General features: G+C 44.5%; 1 protein-coding gene across 1 annotated transcript in view; it reads right to left on the minus strand.

Annotated features, from left to right (window-relative positions):
• TMEM263 (transmembrane protein 263) overlaps nucleotides 1–9,338 on the minus strand; it is a 32,686-nt gene extending 23,348 nt beyond the window's left edge. Inside the window, exons 1-2 of the mRNA XM_053979099.1 lie at nucleotides 9,259–9,338; nucleotides 4,190–4,422 (exon numbers count right to left, since the gene is read on the minus strand). The gene's annotated coding sequence lies outside the window, so the exon portion shown is untranslated. The remainder of the gene's footprint in view (nucleotides 1–4,189; nucleotides 4,423–9,258) is intronic.
• Nucleotides 9,339–11,436: the final 2,098 nt, after the last annotated feature.

The following is an 11,436-nucleotide window of genomic DNA, read 5'->3' on the forward strand; positions in this document are numbered from 1 at the left end:
CTTGGCATTTTTATTATGTACAAATTCCATCTACTTTTGTCCTCTGATTCTTCTAAATAAAGTTAATCAGCTTTAAGATTTGCATCAAGTGGTTTTGAGTAATGGCAATTTGAAACCGAGACTATTTAATTTTAAAGTAAAATGTTCAGTCTATATTTTTTCTACATAGCTGCTTATTTAACTAAAAAGAAAAGAGAGAAGTTAAAAAAATTTAGGTAACTACATATATTTAGATAAATATCTTTTTAAAAAGGAATTTTCTGGCAGGCAACCTGCTTGTATCATCATTTTATAACCTTGCAGAATATTATATCTCAGGAACTCTATTATTACCCTAGGCAGTAAATTGGCACAAAAGAAATTTAACAAAAAGATGAGCAAAGTGTTGGCGGGTGTGGGAGGGGGAATACATCTTAGTAGCTTACACAGGCATTTCAGAACTTTTTTTGGGGGGAAGGGGGTGTTCTGTGTTAGTTTAAAAGATTAAAGTTTGCAATCTGCACTAGAGGAGAGTTCTTGCTAAAGTCTGTATACCAAAGCTGGCTTTGAATTGAAGAACTGTTGTAATTAGATTACTGTAAATACAATAAGAAACTCACTCCTGGTGGTCTGAGGAGGAGTGTCATAGGGCACTGGAGAATTGTGTTGGCAGGATTTGGGACAGTTTGACTGAAAGCAGAGAATACAATCTCAAAATCCTTTTAATCTTCCCCCCACCTCCCCAGTTCTTTGGGGATTTGTTTGTCATTAAGTAACAGTCAAAAGATTAAGGAAGTATAAAATGACATTAAAGCTCACAAGTACTTCTATAAAATTATCAGTGCTAGCGTAGTCTTCAGCAGGGTTTGCTTCTGCCAAGACTGTCTAGAGCCAGGCAAAATGGAACGAAAAGAGGCAGGCAGGCACAAAACCAACGGTGCAAACGTGGGCTGCGGTGCCCGTTGTGTGCCTGCACCACGAGCGCGAGGCCTCGCAGAGCTGTTGCTATGTGTCTGGGCTCAACAAGCTTAAACTTTGCATGGCCCATGCTAAACTAATTTGAGTCAATTTGTCTACATCATTTCAACAATCGTCCTGTGCATTTTGAATCGTACATACAACACTGCATGATAAAGGCCCACCGAGCAGATGCCGACTGCTCATTCTGCCGTGGTCTGGCTGTTGCTAGCTCTTCACCATGGTTTCTCCATATCCTAGTGACAATGTTAGTTTTTCCATGTTGAGGTTAAGTCTGTGCCTGGCTAGTTAAGACTTTTCTTTACAGAGGACAGCTCCTATAACAACTGCCAGCCCTAAGCATGACCTTTAAAAATGAAATGAGGGAGTGTTAACTGGAGGGGTTTTTCTTTTTTTTTTTTAATCTCCCAGGGGAGTTCAAAGGAATACAAGCAGATTTTGCAAGCAAAGTTTTAAGCCTGAACAAGAAAGAGACACCAATATCAGAAGATGTCATCATAGGAAAGCTGATCTAACCTGCTTACAATTACATAGTTTCCATGTAATGGGTTTTGACTCACTTGTAAACATGTACTTTGTAAGACAGTTTTGTTTTTGAAATTGGAATCAAACAAGAATAAAGAATTAAAGCAACTCTACTCTATGCCTAGGTAATATAACAGGACTGATCTGCAGCCAGTGCAAAACAGTATAGCTACAGAGGGAATAAGCTGCATGATCCCATTTTCTACCAGCTAAGGATTTAGTCTTTGAGAGCATCATTTTTGGAAAACTCCAGTATTTGATGAGTAGAAGAGCAAGAAGGAGCAGTAAAAATATACTACATTCTCATGTGTGATAAATCCCTGCAAGAGGCATTAAGGTCCATGTGTGTTCTGTAAGGAGACAAAGCCTATAATTAAGGTTTTTATTATTCTTAGATTGCCTTGATAGTTTCACTGCATACCTCTCCTGAAAAAGGATTACCTGGTGAGTCTTGCTGGTTTGGAGCCCTGGATATCTCCAGGGACGGACTGGTTCTTTTTCTCTCTCTCTCTAATGAGCTATTGAGGATTTTTTGTGGCACCCACTAAATGTGGCAGCCATTTTCCTATAGCAAACTTTGAGAAAATTTTCAGTTTTGACTGCATTTCCAAAATAACATCGCTCTGCCCAAATGGTCAAAATCTTACTTGGGATTAAACTTTACTGGTTTGGTGGGGGGGGGGGGGGGGGGGGTGTTGGGTTGGGGGAGGGTTCCCCTTTTTTTTCTTTTTTTTTCTCAAACCTAAGATATTTAGGGTAGCCTCTCTGAGTTGACCAAAATTTTATTCCAATGAAAAAGAAACAAGGATATATTGTCTAAAGAGTCACTTTTCCCCTGTCACAGAAAAATGCCAGTGAAAATCTGTCAGTGAAGTCCATGCTTTGGGAAATGTTTTAATGCAGAGGTTTGGGTTTTTTTCAGTATTTGCTCTCCACATGATAAAACCAGAGAGACAGGAAACATGGACAGCTCTAAAAAAGAGCTCAGAAGCTCTTTTTAAAATGCACATCCTGCAGGCGTGCGCTCATCGCATTCTGATTTGAATTTTAGGCCTCAAAATAAAGTTCAGTACTTTATTCAAATTCAAATGAACTGTGCTATGCTCTGGCAGCCTCTAAGGATGTGGCAGGCCTGCAACACCTCAGAAAGTGGAGGGGGCAGCAGCAGCTTGCAGACTAAACCCCGGCTGCCCCAGGACAAAGATATTCTAAAATCTCTCTTTTCAGGCAAGCTGAGCAGAGAAAAGGTGCACATGAAGATCTGAGATGTTCCTTCCTTCAGTGCTACAGCTAATAAAGATGCAGCAGAGAGCTGCATGTTAGAAAAGCTGAGTTTGAGTTTCCTGCTTATGACGGTGCTGTAGGAGTGTTACAGCATTATGGTAGTCTGGGAGGGGAATGGACACACTGGATATAGATACTGAGCTCCCCTACGAGATCCAAGGGAACAAGTGTCTGCCACTGTTGATAGAGTCACACAAATAAAAGTGAGCTGATTGCAGATAGGTTTACCAAGAGACTTTGAAAGACAGTATCAGCAATAAATCTGAATCTAAACAACATGGGTTTATAGGATAAATGTGGGAGATGGTGAGTGCCTGAAGTTAAAAAAGGAGCTGGGCACTGCAAGGATTGTTTTACACCTCAGCCCAAAGGGACATCTCTGGCCTGAGCCTTGGCTCCCTTTGTAAAGCCCTCTGGGAATCAAAGACAAATTTGCTTCCATTTTTTCAGAGGTATAACTCAAGTGAGAAATGTTAAACCCCACCGTTTCCTGGGCATAGATGCCATGACAGGTACAATTGCTCTCATGGTAGAGCGGTATCTCCCATCCTCATAAGGCCACTTTTGTTCCCATGTGTACAATGCAGTTCAGCACAGAAAGCCTCCATCCAGACCAGTGTTGTTCTAAAACAGATCCTTTTCTTTCTAAGTATGACTTGGCAAGCAATATGCTTCTCAGTAAGCACTCCCTTTCAGACTACTGACACACCTCGTGTCAGTAAAAATGTTCATGTCAGCATTGGAAAATCATCTGAGCATTCACCTCCTCCAAGAACTACCCAAGCACAATTTTTACCTTATTTATAATGCTCTTCCACCCAGCTTAATTTCCCAGTCAACAACAGAGATGAAAGCAAAAGCAGGTTCACCTAGAAGGAGTTAGTTATTAATTATTAAACTACAAATTATGCAACATCCATAAAGCTTGTCAAGAGAAAGGTGTCTGGCCTTAGCACTGTGCTGGGAGCTGCAGGACCCAACTCATTCTGTCCCTGACTTATCCCTCCTGACGTGGGAACAGTCAAGACAGAAAAGGCAAAAATTTGCCAGATTTTTCTCTGAAATGGACAAGATCCCCATAGGGAGCCATGGGCCGCCCAAGCCGGTCTCAAACAGTGCTTTGTTCCAGGGGGAGCAGCCCTGTGAGAGTGCCAGGGCAGTGCTGGCCTTACTCTCTGCTCTGAGCATCAGCCTCTTCAGCAGGTTGGGAATACAAAATATGACAGGGAACATTGGTCCCACGAGCACAGATCTCACCAGAGAGCTCTCTGTGTATCTCAGCAAGGCTAAGCTTTATGCTGCAAACGAGTGCTGAGTGCTTTTCTGCCAACGTCAGAGCCAGCTTGTTACAGGCCAGGCTGCCACTCAGAAGTGGCAGGGAGATGGGGACAGCCCTAAGCCTCCAAACCACAGCCAACCTTACCCCTAGGCTGATGTTGAAGTCACCAGTGGGGAAGCACTCCGGGCTGAGAGAAGGTTGTCCCTCCATTGGGTATCTCAGCTGCCCACTGTGTGAAGCAGGGACAGGAGCCTCCTACAAGCTCCTGGCACAGATCCTCATGGGAGAGGCAGTCCAGTGCCAAAAGAAAATGGATATCAGCCCTTGGCCACAGTGCTTTGGAGGTATTACAGTCACAGGAGCAAGTGGAGCTGGTTCTGCCAAAAAATGAAAACATGATGAGCACCTATGAAAAGGGAATTTTTTTTTCCTAGGATATTGCTCTTCTAAATGATAACAACTGCTCTGAAACTCTCACAGACTATTGGTTTTTTTCATCAGAGTTGTCCTTATCTTGTAGCTTCAGTGTGACCCCCAACAATGAGCAGCAGTTTTTACATAAGCAGTACCCCTGTCTCCACAGGCACAACCATGAGGAACAGATGCTGCTCTTTGGGGTAAACTGAGTTACCCTAATCTGGTTTTATAGAACAACAATTTAACCTGTTGGTGCCATTCCCTTTTCGTCATACAATGAGCATAAAGCCATGCAGTTTTGCACAATAAGGCTAAAGTGCTAAGGTTTTCAAGGCTTCTTAAGGTGCCTGGGCCTGGTCTAAATGTTATACTGCACCTTATCTGGGGAGCAAAGCACTCCTAACTTTTCCCAGGACTTGCAGAAGAACCCTCTTGCATTGAAAATCCCCAACCAACCAAAGAATCACTTCTACAGTTAGTAGAAGCCAAAGGCTGCAAAAGAAACAAAACAAGGTGGGAGACTCCAACAAAAGCTCTGTGTTTACTGCTGAGGGAATGAGGCAAGATGGGGGAAGGATGACGGTGCTTTGAGGATGCTGAAAGGGAAAGGAACAATATTTTTGGCCCAAAATGGCCCAACCCAGGCATTTCTATCAGCCACTGCCTTGTCCTGTCCCACAGTTAAAGTCAGTTTTTAGAAAAAATGCTTTTGCGAAATTTGAAATTCCCCCTGGCATCTCTTGCTGTCTATGCTAAGCTTTAGCAGGGTGTGTTGTTATTCCAAGTGCTAGCCAGAGCATGCTTGGCACACTGCAGAAAATGTGTTCTCATGCTGAGTACCAATACTGATCTTATTTACACACATAACCCCTCATATCTGAGCTGTGTAAACTGCTTCTAACAGTTCCTTTCCTTTCTTTGTTCAAGCAGACAATGGTATTTGGAAATTTATTTTAATGCCGCTGAGACAAAATTGTAATTTAATTTACAAATTAATAATTCTCCCTTTTAAATCCCCTTTAGCTCTGCATGCATATTACTTAATAGCTTATCTATATGACTATCAAATTCTTACTGCTGTGAAAGAATATAAGTGACCCTTTGCTTGTACAGCAGATCAGGAGAGGGAAAGGGGGATATGGCTCCTCTCTTCATTCCCATCTTGCAGAGAAAGGACAGAGTTTGGCTTCCTATGGACCTGTTTGCCAGCTTTTTAGACAACAAGACATCAAATTAGGAGCTGCCTCTGGGAAGACCTTTGTGATAAAGAATGCAACACACAAAACCCTGCAAATCCAATGAATTATAAAGATACAACTTAAAATATCATTCACCTTAAAAGTTACTCCATTCTCTTTTCTGCATGGAACTCTCCACACCATCTTTTGTGGCAGCACCAGTGCTGGGGAACTTTGCTTTCCAGAGGATCAGTCCTATACCCCTATAGCTGAGGTGGGTGCCCGCAGTGAGGTGTCTCACCTGGTCTCCATGGCCTTTGAGTTGGCTCCTGTGGATGAGGATAAGCAGAAGGGGATGGTAGTGCTAGGCAAGCTAAATAAGCCCTCTGCCTGTCTGGAGGGGATAAAAACCCAGAGGTTATTAGGGATTTAATAGGCTGAGTAGAGAGGATGGGCAACGCAGGTCAGCTGGGTGAGACTTTGTTGCCTCGGATATGGAGCCTGCGTGGCTGTGGAAGCTTCTTAGTGATGGGTCAGAACACCTGGCATCTTCCCTGTCTTTACTAAAAGTACTTGTGGGGCTGAGGGTGGTGGAAAGCAGCAGCTGAGCTGCTCTGCAGGTGTTTCAGGCCTTGACAGGGTGAAAAGGTGTCTAGGGGGGACCAACAAGCAGCACTGGGGAGTTGTAGAACTTCAACCACTGAACTGCAGTGTTTTCCTTCTCCTTTCACCCCTCCAGCTTCTTTTGAGTCTCAGGCTAACTCCTGGATCCATTCAGCCCCATTCCTCTGGTCCACAGAAAGCATTTTCCAAGGCTTCTGCCATTTTACCTTGCCATTTAAAAAATGGCTTTCTGAATAAGTGAAACAATGAAATAATACAGTAGGACCTACCATGTCAAATTATAAATTAATTGAAAACATTTAACTTTGAGAACACCCCATCACACACACACACCCCCTTCACCCTGCAAAAGGCAGCATTAGAAACATTCTTGTATTTAGGTAAAAATGTGAGGCCTAAGCAGTTAAAAGGCAATGTGCTCTAAAGCCTCCCTAATCTATTTTCCTCCAATTCTTTCCACCTCTAAGAAGCTTGTGGAGTTAGTTGTCGATTAACATTCAGGAAGATTGTACTCTGTCTCCAGTTCATTGCTCTCTTGTTGGCTTATTGTTATTCAGAGCCCATTTATTGTAGATGAGCCATTCATTTTCCTCTAATTGGATGGGATTGGATTTCACTTTCATTGTTGGATGCATTGAAAACCCTGGAGGGGCTACAGGGATCAGCCCACGGCTGGGAAGATTTAACTTACCACAAAGTTTAGGTTGCAGCTGAAAGAAGCTACAATTTATTTTTTTTTTTTAATTTTGGGGTTTTTTTTTACATACAAATGCCTCATGGCTAGATTTGCAACTCTCCCCTGTGATTCCAGACACCTTATTGCATAACATACTTTTTGGTATTTTTATATAGTTCCTCACCAAAACACTCATGACATGGGGATTGTTAGGAAGATTTCTGAGCGTCAGAGATCCAGCAAGGGCTTTGCACCAATGTCCCTCCTGTCAGGATCCAACTGGCTGACTCCTTCAAATGTTTGGATTAAATCCTTTCACCAGTCTGCGATCCTGCACTGTAACATCCTCCCTTCACAATCTGCTCAGAACCCTTTGGGGCAATACAAGGGTCTGCAAGCAGAAGGCATTTCCAGAGCTGCACGCTGCAGTTACTCACACCACAGACTGCTCCTGCAGCTGCTCTGTCCCCATCTAAGGGCAAGCTGAGGGTGGAAGAGCTGCCCAGCATTGATCCACAGCCTGGCTTTGTGGCAGAGACACAATTCTGGACCAAACCCCTGTCAGCCATCTCATCTCTCACTCTGAAGGATTGGAAGCAGAGCTAAAAATACACCTGGGCACCCACGTGTGTATCTCTCTCAGGTTGCTGCGTATGGGAGCTCCCTTCCCAGCTGGAAACACGGGGTGACCATGGCAAGGCTGGCACAGTTACTCTGGGCTCCTTGATTGCAGCATCTCACACCTCACCAGGCAACTCAGGAGTTGCAGCGGGGCAGAACAGCCCTCCTTGTTCACCTGGAAAAACATCTGCTGGGAGCAGGCCTCAGGATCTAACTACCAGCGTTGAGAGGCACTATGAAAATTAAATTTGAGGGTTTGATGTCAGAAAAAAGGGTCTGTGATCTGCTGCAGGTTGCTCTGGAGTCAGTGTAGAGATGGGAAGCCCTGGAGGATGAGTGATTCCTCCCAAGACAGGTCTCCCAGGTGGGCTGACCTGCTTTCTAGAGCAAAGAAGCCAGGAGATGCCTGCCTTAGGTGCAGCCCTGAGCCTCTAGCACATCCCCCAGATGTCCTCTAAGCATCCCTAAACTCACTTCTAAACATCATCTGGCAAGGTAAAGCCAGTGACTGTCTGTGGGAGAGAAGGGAGATGAAAAGGAGCAGGGAGGAAGTAGAGAAAGCTTACTGTGGTGCGTTGGAACGGTTAACATCTGGCCTCCTGCAGATGTTTGTCTTAAGGGGACCTGGGGGCTGGCTGAGCTGGGGTATTTGCATGAGAAATTCTCCAGCAAACTGCAAGCATGTACTGGAGCTTTCCCTTGGAGGGGGCCCTATTTTGCACCTCTCTTTTCTTCTAGGCCACAGATTTTTATTAAATGTTGGGTTGATGTATCTCTGACACCCTCACTGTGCTGACAGATGCATTTTAAACTGGCCAGCAGGTTTAAAAACACCAGAAGGTACAAAGGGAAAGGATGGGAACTCTCGTGTGCCTCCACACAGTGCTGGTGTTATTAGAAGGATGAAACAATTACCAAAGGAACTGTTGAAAACGACCCTCTGGCCATGCACACAAGAACAAGCAAAACCCATTTCCTACAAATCTGTGCCCAGGTCCTGATAGCACATAAGAAGGTACCAGCTTGATCCCAAACCCTTTTTCCCATTTTATAAAGGCAAAGGGCATGCTTGAACCCTTCCATCCCCTGTCCCTGGCTCCTTTAGTTTAATTTTAAGTGACTTGACACCTCTGAGAAACCCACATGCAGTGGAAGGAGACCAGCAGAGAGCAGCAGAGCCTGGAGGGAGGCAGAGGCACCCACACGCCATGTGAGTTGAAAATAAGAGAACTAACACTAGTCCCAAAGGTCAGGCTCTGGCTGAGACACAATATACTGGCAACCTTAACCACTAAAATTGACAGACCCAGAAATGAGGACAATAGCCAAAGGTCCCTGAAATTATAAATAAATATTAAAAACAAGAAGTTTCACCTGCTGCTTGCTGAGATTTGTTTAGAAGGTCTGTGGAAGACACCATATGTGAAAGGCTTTAACATGAAAACCTGCATTAGAAGTAGCTGGTCAAAAGCAGAGACATTTTGAGGGTCTCCAGGTCCCTCACAGCACACAGAACACCAATGGCACCAGCAGGCAGGGCTGCCCAGGTTCAAAAGTGAGTTGACCAACCAAAGAGCTTCAGATGACAGCAAAGCCAACCAGAACTCACAGTCTGTCACTTCAATGGCCAATTATGCACATGAAATACTATTTTTAGCATTTTTCAGTTCCATTAAATAAATGAAAGTTTTACATACCTTCTTCCTACAGAGATATTTGGGGGTTGTCAACATCTGGCTCTTGGTGGTTCTTGGGTTCTCCAGGCCCCTATTAAACAGTCTGCAAATGATAATTAAACAAAGCAAGTCTGTGAGCTCAACAGACACTATCCCAGGCTTGCATCTCCCCTGGAAAATTGTGCTGGTCTGCAAAGAAAAAGTTACAAAAACCCATCTGCTCTGGCTCCCACACAGCCTCCTCTCAGTCTTCCCCTGAGCATGCTGAGCACCATGATCATAAATCATCTCCCTGGGTTTTCCAGGCCTCTACAGATCCATGGGTTATGGGCAGGGGGTTGGCCACGGCCATGGTCTCTCCAGCACTGTACAGAGGGATCAATCTCCCCGTAGCAAGTGGCACTTTCACACACTCCCTGTGCAGGGACTTGTTGGCTTTGACCATCACACACCAGCTCTGTGGTATCTCCAGCCCCTTCAGGTTGTTTCCCAAATCATAGGTACATGGGACACCAAGTCCCCCAGGGCCACAGGTCTTAGAGAACTCTGCTGGACATTTTCCTTTGGAGAATGTTCTCTAACAGCAGCTCCAGCTCAGATACTGCTGAGTTGCTTTACAGTCGTGCTACATGTGCCACACCAACTTGAGCGTTACTTCTCATAACATGACCTCTTAGTCCAGCACAGCTCATGTGTTCCCACCTTCAGCCCGGCTGCAGGGGAACCTTTGCCTGTGGAATCACCCCAACCCACACCAGTGAACACACCAGTTGTACCACACACTCAAAGTTCAGGTATTTCTCTCTTCTTTTTCAATGTTTTTTTCCCAGCTGTCACCTACAAAGAAGAAGTGGGACTCACACAATGAGTCACTGTCACAGGCAAGGTTTGCTTCCCAAAGTCAGTCCCAGTTATGGGTGGGGGAATCTCTTAACTCTTCTGTCCTTGGGCACAGCAACCTTTCAGTTTTTCCTGAAAAAAACTGAAGAACTGTGGATACAGGACATCAGCCATACCAAATTCCTCTTCTCTGGGGAAAACCAAAGCCAAACTGGTCATCCCAGAAACACAGCATCACTGGGAGATATTGATCTCTAATGGTACAAGAGTTTTACCACATGAAATCTAGCAAAAATAGTAAAAATTATGGCCTTTTAAAACTCTTTCAAACAATTACAGAAGGAAATGAGAACTTTCTATCCCATTTTAATGTCCTGCTGCTTTAGTAAAAATTTGACATGACCGTTCCATTTAATTTCAGAACTTTTTGCAATTACCTGATTTTGCCTTGTCTTCAGTTACTTATTTTTCCTTCCTCCCATTTTTACAGAATTTGCAGAGGTTAAAGGGAATACATATACACATGCAGAACTTGAGGAACTGAGAAGAGAGATAACTCTTTTTTCCCATTTGACTGCCTTTTCCAGATGTTCTTGAATGGGAAAAACACACCAGGAAAAAAGAGCCTTGAATGAAAAATAAATTTTTAAAAAGTGGTGGGAGTAAAGTATGATAGAAGTGGGAAAGTGAAAGAGAAGAGCAGACAGTTCCTCAAAGCAGGATATCCCACCCCAGACTGCATCTCCTCCCACTACAGAAGCAGAGGTTATTTGCAGGCTCACCAGCCCTCCTGGCCTTGCCTGCTGCCAAGGATTTATGTTCCAGGAAGCCTCTTTCCAGGCCCAGAAAAGGCAGTGGGAATGCCTGGACCCTGGTTCTCAGCAGGTGGATACAGCAGCTCTGGTGGCACTGCTGCAGCCAGGCCATGCTCTCAGGACACCCCTGGGAAACACAAGCCACACTTACAGAGGCATTTTGCCTTAGGCCAGGAAAAACTGTCCTCATCTTCCATAATTGTCCAAGAAATGACAATGAACAAATGGCTCCCTGCCACTTGTTATTTTGTTAGGAGTTTGCCTCCATGCAAACCAGCTGCCTCATGACCTGGGGAATGAAAACTGCCTGATTCTTGCAGGTTTGCACCCAATATTGCCATTTCCTCACTGCATTAATTCCAGCTGCCCATCCCTGCACCCCTTCCAGCCCTGCTGTTGCTCTCTCCTTGCCTCAGGAGCGGCCCCAAGCCGTGAGTCTCACTGGCTGAGCACAATCCATGGGCCTGGCTCCCCAGGGAAGGACATCCACCATCACCCCACTGCCCTTGTGTCCCACTCTTACTGTTTTGATATTAATAACTAC

The sequence above is a fragment of the Vidua macroura genome, chromosome 5 (assembly GCF_024509145.1).
Source record: "Vidua macroura isolate BioBank_ID:100142 chromosome 5, ASM2450914v1, whole genome shotgun sequence".
NCBI classification, from domain to species: domain Eukaryota; kingdom Metazoa; phylum Chordata; class Aves; order Passeriformes; family Viduidae; genus Vidua; species Vidua macroura.